Raw genomic sequence first — 11,714 nt, forward strand, 5'->3', positions numbered from 1 at the left:
GAAAGTGACGGAACGACCGTCTCATGTTTAACAAAAAAACAGGGTCCAAGCAATTAAAGGACTATCCTGTCAGGGTAAAAATACATGCCATTCCACTGAGTGCATTAATCAGGCTCGAGGATTATGCTGTGTGGCAGCTTCACATGTGCAGGCCAAAGCAATTTAACCGCAAAATATGTCAAAGTAGGGCCCATTTTGAGAAAAAGACTTTCCTATGAAAAGAAGACTTTACATCATGATGTTCCTCCACCAGCCTTCTCTCTGATTGAGCATCCAGACTTAACCACATCAGGCACAGGAAAAAGACTGAGGTCATGGGGGAAAGTCACTGTTGTGTTTTCTTCTGCCAAGGTCAATCTTAACAATCAGAAGGACTTCAGATTTTTTTTTTTTCCTGGAGTAGAGATTTTTACTTTTCAAATGAAGAATCAGTGGGCTGTCTGGGTTCAGAGCGTTAATGATGTTTCACCATTTCGTCTCTGTCTGAACTCCTCTTCCTCTCGCTGCTCCGTTTACCTTCAGCCTCCTTCTTTTGTTATGAGACCTGGTGTGTGTTTTTCTTCACGCCTCGGTCAGCTTCAAGTGCTCCTCTCCTGCACTACCGTTCAACAGCTCCCCTTTCACCAACACTGAAAGGAATGCAAACACACATCAAAAGAGGCCCCCTCGTTTTGAAGATCTCCAGGCTTTGCTCTTCTTTACTTTCTTCCTTCCTATCTTTCAGTCAATATGATCCGCATGCTGGTAGGCTCTCTTTCCTGGCAGCACATACACACACACACACACACACACACACACACAAATCCACAACTCGCACACACGCAAAGTCGAGCTCACCAACTGCTGTCCCACACTCTGCTCACTTGGCAAACGTGAGACAGATGGAAAGGTGAGGTGCCACCTGCAGCCCTCTCCGCTCAGGTTTCTGAAGCTCACACTCATGCAGGTCAACAAAACAGCCTGCAAAAGCCAAAATAGGGTTTTGTTTTACATATTTTTCTGCCTCCATCACACAGGATAAGCTGACCTGTTTTCTTTTTTTTTTACATCAACTTCAAAACTAACAAGGATTATTTTCCTCTGTGATAAACTCATGCACCACAGTCACAGTTTTGAGCTGATTTTACTTGACTAATTCACTGCAACACAAAGGAGACATTATTACGAAGCATCCTGGATCGGATTCAAACATCTGGTCGACTTACATTTTTAATTAAGAGACTCAAGGTGTTGTAGTTAAGCTTTCACTACAGTAAGTGTGTGTGTGTTTGATTGTTTGGAGGACCGGCACACGTCAAAATGGAAGTTGGGAGTCTCTACTGAAATACTGAGAGGAGGACAGGAGGAGTCACTGGAGTGATTAAGAGCAAACTAACACGAGGTAATCCTTGCCATGCCCACGCACGTTTAAACCCTCATAAGTCCAGTTTGTTTGACTAGTGTGAGTGCTCTGTCCCGTGCTCAAGCACAGCACACTTCCCTAGAAGAGGTGCAGTACTGCTGCTCATGCTCGAGCACAAACACAGGTACACAACGTGGACATTAAGTCCAATCGATCCCTGTCTCCATTATTGAGACGCTTTGGCTGCATCTGACTAAAATGACTCAAAATAAACCACAAACTCAGGAGAGTTTCCGACGTGTTCTCAGTGTTGTTCTTCTTCGATGTGCGTCCTTTTGGAGGATTTTTTTTTTATTTTTTTGAGTCCACCTGTCTTGCAGACTTAAACACATTTCATGCTCACGTAAAGTCATGCATGTGTTTGTATCACGGCGTTATGTACCAGAGGTTACCGTGCTCAGGCCCGGTGAGTCCTGGAGCAGATCTGTGAGTGCAGATACAAACAAAAACAATCCAGTCGGAGCTTCTCTAAAAACAGCCTGCGAGGAATGCCGGGACTGTCAGATGTAATTTACAGGTGGACAGGTGTAGGAGCAAAGGGGGGGGGGGGGGTGGTCCCCTACGCTTTCCTCACTTTGTCCTCCAAGTATATATTCATTCATCAAAAAGAATCCAGCTGTTTTTCGCCACACAAGGCCGACCTTCAACCGTCTTGGCTCGACTCTCTGAGAAGCCTTCAATTCAACCAACCAAATGTTCTCTCCATGTGAGCTCCTTTCACTTTCAAACATTTCCTGCCTCATTTTTAAGCCTTGCTGCCACGGCAACCGTCCAGTGGTACTCATAGATGGGATTTCTCTGTACTGTTATAATATTCCTTTGAGTATTAATGTGTTTTTTGTTCTGCCTCTGTTGTTAATCTTTATTATGTGACCAGTCTGAGCCGGAGTCACTTGGCTGTGGGTGATTCTTAAGTGACATGACACACACGCGCACACACACACACACACACACACACACACACACACACACACACACACACACACACACACACACACCGTCTGCCTTCAACCTGCATTCTCTGTTATGACCAGTAGGGGGCAACTTGTACAGAAAAACTCCATTTGAAAAATCACTTCTTCTCACTTCTTTTTAACATCAGTAAACATTTGTGGTTGATGGTCTTAATCATACTCGTGTGATCTAAAATAAAACTGGTTTAATCTGGTTTTGTTCAGCATTCAGCTGACGTAAAAGACACATAAGGGGGAGGTGGTTGGCGCTCCATGTTTTGGTACATTGCTTTTGTTTGACTTGGTTTAAAGGAGATTAATTTAAATGTGTGTTTAGCATGAATAGTGGTTGAACTCCTCCAGTGAAGCTCGTGTTAATGTTAGATTAAATGCAGTTATAAGTCCAGCCAAATGATTAAGATATGCTGTTCACGCTCAGCTGCATGCAGGAGGCATTGAAGTTCAGCTTCCAGTGATTGTCTGTCGATTTTAAAACGTTTTAAACGTAAGCATGGAGTCTCTGCTCGAACCACAACAAACTAAGAGCACTTCAATGAACCATTCTGGCTTTTTCAACGTTCAGTGATTCATTACAGAAGCATCCTCAATCGCCTTACCAATCACAGTTCAGTATTTATGACAAATGGCCGTCTTATGTTTATCTACATTGCCAGTTTTTAGCAGAGGAGCTCTTAAAACACTGAGTGTGACTTTGCTAAAAAAGTCTTCTTCCATGTTGGCTTTAAAATCAATAATATATCAATGTTTTTATTCAGGCTCTATTATCAATGTTCCTACTTAAAAATAAACACACAAGGTAGCATCACAAAGCCATACATAGAACAAAAGGAAGGTTCCTTCAGAGACCTGTGTGAGAGGACAAGTTCAGACTGGGACAGGGAGCACATTCTCTGCGGGTGAATCACTTGTCTTTGGAGAAACATCTCCCTGTGAAGATTTGAAGCGCGGGTCGAAAAGGTCATGCATGAGATTGTGAACGGCCTGACAGCAACACATTAGCCATTAGGCGGATTCAGAGGCAGAAACAACATCACACACAGGTAAAGAGACGGCTCATTCAAGCGGGAAGCTGAGTATCGCTGCTATAGTTTCCCTTTAAGCCAGAGTGCAGCTTCTCTACAGGCACGCCTTTTGAGCGCTTCCCTCGGCTCAGGAACTCGTGGAAATTGGGGGGTATGTGGAGAATATGAACCTGTCAAATTCTATTTGTTTTTATGAGTGTCCTGTCTGCTCCAAACAGTTTCAATCTGCAGGGATATAGGGACACTAATCCTAAACCAAACCCCAACCATCCACTGGATTGCAGGCGATACGGAGTAATGAGCAGTGAACAACTGATGCAATAAAGAAGGCATCTAAAACAGCAGAGAAAAAAGCCCCGTGGATGAGTTCTTACCCCACCCCTGAACCTGACCTTTCCTGCTAGTAAAGGCAATATCCTGTGGTTGATCTCTTCGTCTCCCTCAACCAACAGAAAACAGATGTGGAGCTCAGGGCCTACACACAGTCCTGGGGGAGGAATCCAAGTGGTTGCATTTTTTTAAATTTTTTTTTGTCTTCAGCGAATAAAACTGCTGAATGAACAGACACTGCAGCAAGAGAGCAGAATAAACTTACAAACCAGCAGATGTCGATTTGGTTACAGAAGAAGGCACGAGGAGGAGCCCCATATCTAATTATCTAAATGACAAATACATGCAACATATTTTAACTGCTCCAGCTCCAGATGGGCTGCAACCTAATCCCTGCGAGGAAATGGGCCGGATGAAAAGTACAGTGACAGTCTGATCAGGGTCGGATATATGTGGAGTTTTTAAGACATTTTTAAAGAAGATATAGGGTAAGAAATGATGGTTCCTGTTCCCCCTCTGGCTTCACCAGTTTGGGTTTTTGTGTCATTCTTCTTTAAATGATTTATTGATACACCGGGCCACATTCACCAACCGCTCTTCATTTGAACAACTTTTTAAAGACGGTCCTGAAGAAAGAAGAAGAAAACTCTCTGCTAATGGGGAACAACAGGATGTGACAGCTTTGGCTCATAAAACCATTAATTCATTATTTCACCTGCTTATCTTTTTTTGCTGACATCTTGCAACTGAATGACACCAAACTGACCCTGTAACCCTGTAATGGTGGTGTGTGTGTGTGTGTGTGTGTGTGTGTGTGTGTGTGTGTGTGTGTGTTTAAGTCACAGCTGTCATTAGTGACACATTGCACACTGCTGAGTCGGGTCGGCTTCCTCTCTGAAGCATTTGGATGGGGTCGTTTATCCTGGACGTGTTGTTAGCACTCAGTCTCCACTGCTTCAGCTGTCAATAGCCCCGGCAGCTACTTATGCAAGGGTGTGTGTGTGTGTGTGTGTGTGTGTGTGTGTGTGTGTGTGTGTGTGTGTGTGTGTGTGTGTGTGGATTCCTGAGTAGAAACACACCAGATATGCAAACAAGTAACTCAGTGAAGACTGGGCCAAATCAAACTTGGCATGAGCTTCCCTCAGGTTTCCCTGCACTGTCACTTCCACATTGTTGTGGTGAGTTGAACACACGAGCAGAAGTGCTTGTGATAGTTGTCACTCTGCATCTGCGGTTGTGAGTTTGCTGCCCACACGAGCCAGCTGCCGCTACGTGCAAGTCAGATCACAGTCCTCTGGTGACCGTGTGTGTGTGTGTGTGTGTGTGTGTGGGGGGGGGGGCCTTCCCTTGAAGATGGGGGTGTCAGCGTGTGTTGGTGATACCTGTCAGGAGCAGCTGTCCGAGCACGTCACCAGGTGAGATCGGGCTTACTACGACCTTTCTGTACTCGTGCTCACAGGCTGTTCACTCTTTGTTCTCAAAGCTACGAAATACAGACGACTATAATTCACACAATTCTGAGCCAACATGGAGGTCCATGTGGACCAAGACAACAACCTAGCTACTTAGTTATGTGGAGTGTCCCTTTAATAATGTGTTCTGATTTACGGTGGTGGCAGCTGGACTCGCAGGTTCACAAGGCAGGAGACCAACAAGATCAGACGTGAACACAGAAAAACATGCAAACATGTTTCTTTGTCTGTACGACGTTGACTCCTTCTTCATTTGGTGCCCTTTAAGAATAACGTAGATCCAGTGTACATACACGATCTGGAGTCTGCACATCGTGTTTTGTTGTTTGTAAATTGACAGGATGACCTGTGGGTTCCCTTGTTGGACTTCCTGTCCGTGTTGATCTGCTCTTTTCAGATTGACGTGTGCCTGCAGTGAGATCTGCTGAAATACACTCGGCGAGTTTCCGGAGCCGAGCCGAGCCGAGCGGGAGTGGTGCTGCTGGTGACGTGCAGGAGACACCCTTGGCTCAGACCCTTGGCGCGTGGAGTGGAAGCGGGAGTGTGAATAGTGGGCAGAAGAAGGCGGCCCACAGAAATCCTGTGGAACCTGCCAGCTAGTAAAACCCTGCCGTCGTTTACACGTCAGCTCTGTTAGAACGATCAGCTGGAGAAAAACCTGCACAGGGGCTGCATTAGAGCAAACAAGATGAACATGCATGTTTATCTTCTGCTGTCTTCACCAAATTTCCTCTCCTGGAATTCGTCAGCTCACTGCGACCACCTTTTGACAGCACAGAGTTCAACCTGAGAGCAGACGGGCATTGTGAAGCAACATGGGCGCAGAGATGGCACTGCATGCAAGAGTGCGGTTTTCATTCCACTTTCCCTTTTGATGATCCGATTACAAAACATGAGCAAACCTCGATTTGGCCCGGAGCGAGATAGAAAGAGCGAGAGCGAGAGAGAGGAGCTGATAGTAGCAGAAGACATGTTGAGGAGGAGGAGGAGGAGGAGGAGGAGGAGGAGGAGGAGGAAGGGAAGGTTTTGGAGCTTGTTGCTAAAGACAACCACATGTCTCTTTATCCAAGCTCAACTCTGACTCTCTGTCTCTCCCTCTCTTGTCTCCGGCTTCTATCTGAGAGGAGACTGTGGTTTGGCATGAGGTCAGCAAGATTTTGGAATCTAATATCTCTCATCATATGGAAACAGAAGAAGAAAGAACCCAGCTAACCCTGCCCATGAGGCTTTGTATCCATGGGAGGGCCTATAGTGTAAATCAAAAGTTGCTAAATATTTGCCCTCTCCCCTCCTAACACAAACCCTAAAGCCAGCAGCACAAACACACCCCTGCTCCCTCTCCGCATGTCTCTTGTATTCTGCTGGATTTTCTTGTCCGTGGCCTCGGCATGGACCCCAAAACTCTGCTGCTGCATCAGATTAGAGTCCCTGGGGCAAACACCGCCAGACAATACGCCATTGTCTGCGAGTCGGTGTCATTTTATCAGAAGAGCTCACAGCCTGCAGAAAGGCCTGCAGGGAGTTTAATGAGGAAGTGATGACAATGATACAGTGAAGGGAACTCATGAGCTCTCTCATTTTAGAGCCAAACAGCTGATCATCTGTTTAAGACGACGAGACGGGAGATCATTTAGGAGAGGGAGCATAAATGAGCTCATCATCCCAACTTCAGCAGCGTTAGGCCGACACTTCAGTCTCCAACCAGAACATCTCGGCCTCCATTAAAAGGACTTTTACGACACACCAGACGGTCACATCAGACGCTTCGTCACAGGCCTCCTTTATGTCTCGTATACGGATTCAGGGACACCTTTCAAAATGTTATTACACCATCCGTATATGGAGTATAATCATCTGTACTGCTCAATGTTTCTCTTCTAGCAGCTACAATAAGACAACCATCAGCTAAAGACGACTCGTACTGTGAAAAAGACAAGGCCAACACAACGAATCCAAAGTGTGGAGATAAAAAAACAAGCTGTCACTCTTCATTGTCCACAGTTTATCTTGTGCAGAGATAATGAAATTAACCCCCCCACCCCCACCCCATCCCCCCCACAGCTCCTACGAATGAAGTGACCTCCTGTGACCTGGCAGGGTTTTACCCAGAAGACCCCAGATCTGCGAGCACCATTGTTCCTTTGTGAGCCTGCAGACAATGATGATGTTAGTGCTCAAACGCTTTGGGGAAACTGGGTTTCCGATGAGTCAGGGTGTGAGTTAAGGAGTGTGTGAGGGTTCGGCCAGAATGAGACGGGAAGATCACGTCATGCAGAGGAAAGTGTCTACTGAATCGACTGACATCTTCAGCTTCTTCTTTTGCAGTCTGAAACGTCAGAGGGTTGTATGAAACTGATGTTTATCACAACTTCTAGAAGCAAAAATGGCTTCTCAAAAATCTGCCTTTGTCAAACCTGTAATTCAAGACATAAAACTTTAAATTACAAAGCGACACAACGCAGCAAATCCTTACATTTAATGAGCTGAAGCCGACGAATGTTTAACAATTTAACTAAAAAAAAAAACATAATTCACTGGATTCAACGATTTCCTGACTTTTCCATAAAACGTCAGAGTTGACAGAAAAGTGTTTGTCTGACCTAAGCCGGATCATGAACTTTAGAAGAACGAAGCGGAACTCCTTAATCGAGTCCTCGCTGCAGCTCTCGTTGTCAGACCTGGTTCTGTGGCTCCACATACCAGTCGCCTTAGCTGTCTATTTCCGCTGCAATTGTGAGTTCCTGTTTCAGTGATTGATGAGGTCATTCAGCCTGTAATGAGCGTGTCACTTATTTTACCGTACAGCCCTTAAAATAGCTTGTTAAATGCAGCCTTTTAGTCACTTCTGAACGACGTGATTTCAGAGAGCCGGGGTGTGAACGGCGTCCTCTGATTGAAGTGTAACCTCGGTTTCTGTTCTGGGAATCGAGTGCCCACTCTGAGCTGCTCCAGTGTGAAGAAGGGAAAGCAAGAGGAAAAATGTGCACCCCCCTTTCCTTCAACAACTCCCCCCCCCCTCAACCCAGATATGATGGGAGCCTTTTTAACCTGACACACTTGAAGGGGAATGAGTCGGACGCCTGGAGGGCGCTGAAACAACAGGCGTTTAAATGAGCGGGGATTGTCCCGAGCCGTCCTCATGCCAAAAGCAAAAAAGAAGGCCGGATTCAGTGAAGGGCCCTACACATGAATGTCAACGCTCATCTCGCTCTCACTCTTTACTTTTTCCCTCCATCTGAAGTGCAGGGTGACTGAGACAGATCGCAGTGGCATCACTCGACAAACAGCTGCCTTTAACAGCCCTCTAAACGGCCATTAAAGTCCCATCAATTCATCCCAGTGCCGACACATGGGCTGGTTTCAGCTCCGGATGGACCTCCTCTGTGGACTCCAAGGCCTCACAGAGCTAAGCAGGGACGACACCATGAAGGCCAGATGTATCTCTAATGCTGGAATAATACTCAGAAACATGAATTATTGTTTGTAAAAGTAAAATATTGATCACAGCTGCAAACATGTGCTGCTCACTGACTCTCCCGTACGAAGTCATTCCCGTTCTCTCCGTGTTGCTGCTCGGCCTTAAACGTAATCAAACCGACCACTTTTTGTTCCTGGTGAGGTCGAGGATAAGATCATAGTTTTGCAGAAATCTCCTGGAGAAGGAGAGCCGTCAGAGGCTTTTGTGTCGCTGGTGCAAAACTGCTTTAAGTTTATTTTAAACACATTAGTTTAAAGCTCTTTCCGACTGGCATGAAAAAGGAAAACGTGTGTTCATATCTGTGACGTCTCCGTCACAGTTTCACAGACTTCGTCGACGTTGCAGCTTCAGCGTGTTCGCAGCAGCCGCTCCTCTTCATCCACAGCCACCGAATTCCAGCGCAAACCATTTTTTACAGCTAACCACGGAGACCTAAGGAGTGCTCCCCACACCCCACCCACCACAGCATCATGAGGTGACAGCCTGCTCAACGGCTTCATCTGTACCGTTGAGAGGAGGGTTGGTGCTGAAGTCTTTCTCTCTCCTTCTTTCTTCAGAACGTCGAGGTGGAGGAGGAGGAGGGTGGTGTTAATGGGGGTGCTCCTCCCCCTCCTCAGAGTCACTCAGACTTCACCCTCTTCACCCGCTCCTCCAACCCTCCTCTGTGTCCCTGTACGCTAGACTTCATCGGTATTTGCTTTCAAAAAAAAAAGCTGCACCCCTCCCACCTCCTCCTTCTCAGCCTTTACACCCCCCAACACACACAAACACAAGCACACACACCTCATTGCTTCTTTTCCACTATTTGGTTCATTACATTTTTTTTTTTTTTTTGCAGATTTCTAGAAAAGAAACACACAGAAAAAGAAAGCAGATCAATAAAGTGAGGCCTGTGCACGGAGGCGGTGTGTGAAAACGGGGGCCACAGACGCATACATCCAGGGGCTGGGCTGTGGAGATGAAAGTGACATGGCCACTATGGGTCCCTGAACGCTGCAGAGCGGAGCCCCCGAACTGAGTCTGAATGAGCTGAATAGGCTCATCCATTCTTTACTCCTTTCACTCTCTGTAGGCCCGAACTGTTGGAACTCTTCATTCCTCACAATGGCCAAATGCACTAAAACTTTTCCCCTTTTTTTCTAATGCAAATCAGCCTCAGGACTGACTGGGGTTGTCATCATGTGAAGCGGAAAACACACACGCAAGTAGTCTCTACTTGCGTGTCTTAGGAGCAGTCTAACTTTAATCATGAACTTTTATGCATTTAAAAAAAATATATATATATACTCTTCTTGTTCCTTTTAAAAATAAAAAATGAACATTTTGTTTACGTTTTTAAGTCTGTTTCTGATCAGCAAACATCATCCAATGAGAGGAGCTTTTTTGATTTTTAAATGAGAGTCTGGAAACATCTCTAACAGCCCAAACTGCTTCTTCATCTTAAATGTAGGCCAAAGCAACTAACACACAAAAAAGTGGGGCTCATAAGTCCACACATGAGTTTGGAGATCATTAGCAGCCCCTGTTAGATAGGAGGAAAAGCCAACAGCAAATATAGCTGCTTAAGGGCCCCACAAAAGCGTCAAGTGTTTGTTGACTGCTCAGGCAAGAGAGCAAACAGTAAACTTTGAATCTTTCAACAATAAGCACACATCTCCCACAGTCGTGTCCCAGGCGCTAATGTGTCCACGCTGCTGCTGCCTCATGTTTGTTTCTGTTTCTCTGCAGCATTAAGAGATTAAAAAGTAAAGCGCTGCGAAAGTGAGCACGGAGTTTGAATGACTAAGCGTGATTAAAGCAACACTCTGGTTGTTTTAAATAGGTTTTTCTCCGAGCTTCATGACAGAATAAACAATAAAAAAAAGTTCATTTCTTAATGTGTGAACACATCATTTTAAATAAAAATGGAAGCTGCAGGATATTTTTTTTTTCCCCTGGATTTGCTTCTTAGATTCAGCAAACAGAAATCACTACTATGAAGTCTTCTCTAAAAAAATGTTCTGCCTCATTATGTTGTGTTTTAGGCATCCAGGCGCCGAGCTTTCTGATCACATCTCTTCCCATATGGATCAAATTGCAGGACAAAACATTTTTTGGATTCCTGTGTCAGATAAGTTCAAAGTGCAAATGAGATGTGAAGCTGCCCTGAGCCTCATCTGCCGCTGACACGCAAGGCAGCAGAGCGACAGGACAGGAGGAGGAGGAGGAGGAGGAGGAGAAAGCAGCAGCAGTCAAACACATTTGAAGTACCGTGAAGTGTGACCCAAACCTGGAAAAAATGATCGCACAGAACCAGCACCGCAACAATAATCTCAACCCGAGCCCACTGCTGTCAACATCCACACAAAGTTGTCTTACCTTCGCTGCCGTCTCTTTTTCACGTCCAAACTCAGGGTTCTTCCACTCTTTTTGTCCAAGGAAAACTTTTGCCTGCACTCTGGTTCCCGTAAACTAGCACAGCGCTGGCACCACCATTAAACGCACGACGCGCAAAAGACGCGAAAACTCCATGAACCGAGTGAGAGAAAAGTTTGGAGAAGTTTGCACGGCATTCCCTCCCCGTGTTGTCCCGGAGAGCGTTTCAGTGCGGAGCAGAAGTCGAGGCGAACTTTTTCTTACAATCCATCTTCTCCTCCTCCGGATGGTGCGCGCGCGCTCATTTGCGTGTTTTTACGCGCTTCTCAGCAAACGAACATGATGCGTGAAAGCTTTGATTTAAAACAAAAAAAAGTTTGTAACTCAAATCGGTTTATTTGGCTTCACTCGGCAGTTGTAGCAGAGACATGCGGTGGTGTTGGGATCTTCAGGCTGCTGATCTGTTTTCAATCCAACCCCCCTCTTCTTTCTCCTTCCCCCCCTTCACCATCTCCTCCTCTCTCACTCCCCTCGCTCCCTGGTGAGTTGGGCCATTTGCTGTACCAGATGGGCCGGGCTAACTCTATCCAGCAGTTGTGGACGGGGGGAAAAGTTAGATGAAGTTTCATTTATTGCTCGATTTTTCACGAGATTTGCAGTTCAGAAACTCGATGAGAGCCG

The 11,714-nt window shown here is 45.8% G+C and overlaps 1 protein-coding gene across 1 annotated transcript in view; it reads right to left on the reverse strand.

Moving 5' to 3' along the window:
- Nucleotides 1-11,496, reverse strand: part of gli2a (GLI family zinc finger 2a) — a 74,143-nt gene extending 62,647 nt beyond the window's left edge. Inside the window, exon 1 of the mRNA XM_079357558.1 lies at nt 11,037-11,496. The gene's annotated coding sequence lies outside the window, so the exon portion shown is untranslated. The remainder of the gene's footprint in view (nt 1-11,036) is intronic.
- Between the last annotated feature and the right edge of the window lie 218 nt (nt 11,497-11,714).

Source organism: Symphodus melops, assembly GCF_947650265.1.
Source record: "Symphodus melops genome assembly, chromosome: 12".
Classification (NCBI taxonomy): Eukaryota; Metazoa; Chordata; class Actinopteri; order Labriformes; family Labridae; genus Symphodus; species Symphodus melops.